Source organism: Triticum dicoccoides, chromosome 7A (assembly GCF_002162155.2).
Source record: "Triticum dicoccoides isolate Atlit2015 ecotype Zavitan chromosome 7A, WEW_v2.0, whole genome shotgun sequence".
NCBI classification, from domain to species: domain Eukaryota; kingdom Viridiplantae; phylum Streptophyta; class Magnoliopsida; order Poales; family Poaceae; genus Triticum; species Triticum dicoccoides.
The window spans coordinates 65,233,693-65,234,026 of NC_041392.1; the positions used below are offsets into that span (position 1 = coordinate 65,233,693).

Genomic DNA, 334 nt, shown 5'->3' on the forward strand with positions numbered 1-334 from the left:
ACCACCAAGGCGAGCACCGCCGGCCTCCACACCCGGACGCCGAACCGCCACCGGCCGAAGCACACCGCCGCCGGCCATCACCGCCCGAGCAGGGGAGGACCGCGCGCGGGGAAGGGCAAGCCCACCGCCGCCAGCATCACGCGGCCGAGGGCCGGCGGCGCAGGCTGACGGCGGCGGGGGAGGGATGCGCGCGGGGAGGCGCTGGAGGCGCGCGGAGGCAGGGCCCCCGGCCGCCTCGCTCGGGGAGGCGGCGCGGGGGTACAGGGGCGAGGAGGGGGGGAGGAGAAGGGGAACGGGGGAAGGAGGGGGTTGGCGGCGGCGGCGGGCTCCGGCC

General features: G+C 80.5%; 1 protein-coding gene across 1 annotated transcript in view; it reads left to right on the forward strand.

Moving 5' to 3' along the window:
- Positions 1 to 334, forward strand: part of LOC119333102 (calcium uniporter protein 6, mitochondrial-like) — a 4,238-nt gene that overhangs the window by 2,869 nt on the left and 1,035 nt on the right. The gene's annotated exons all lie outside the window — the stretch shown is intronic.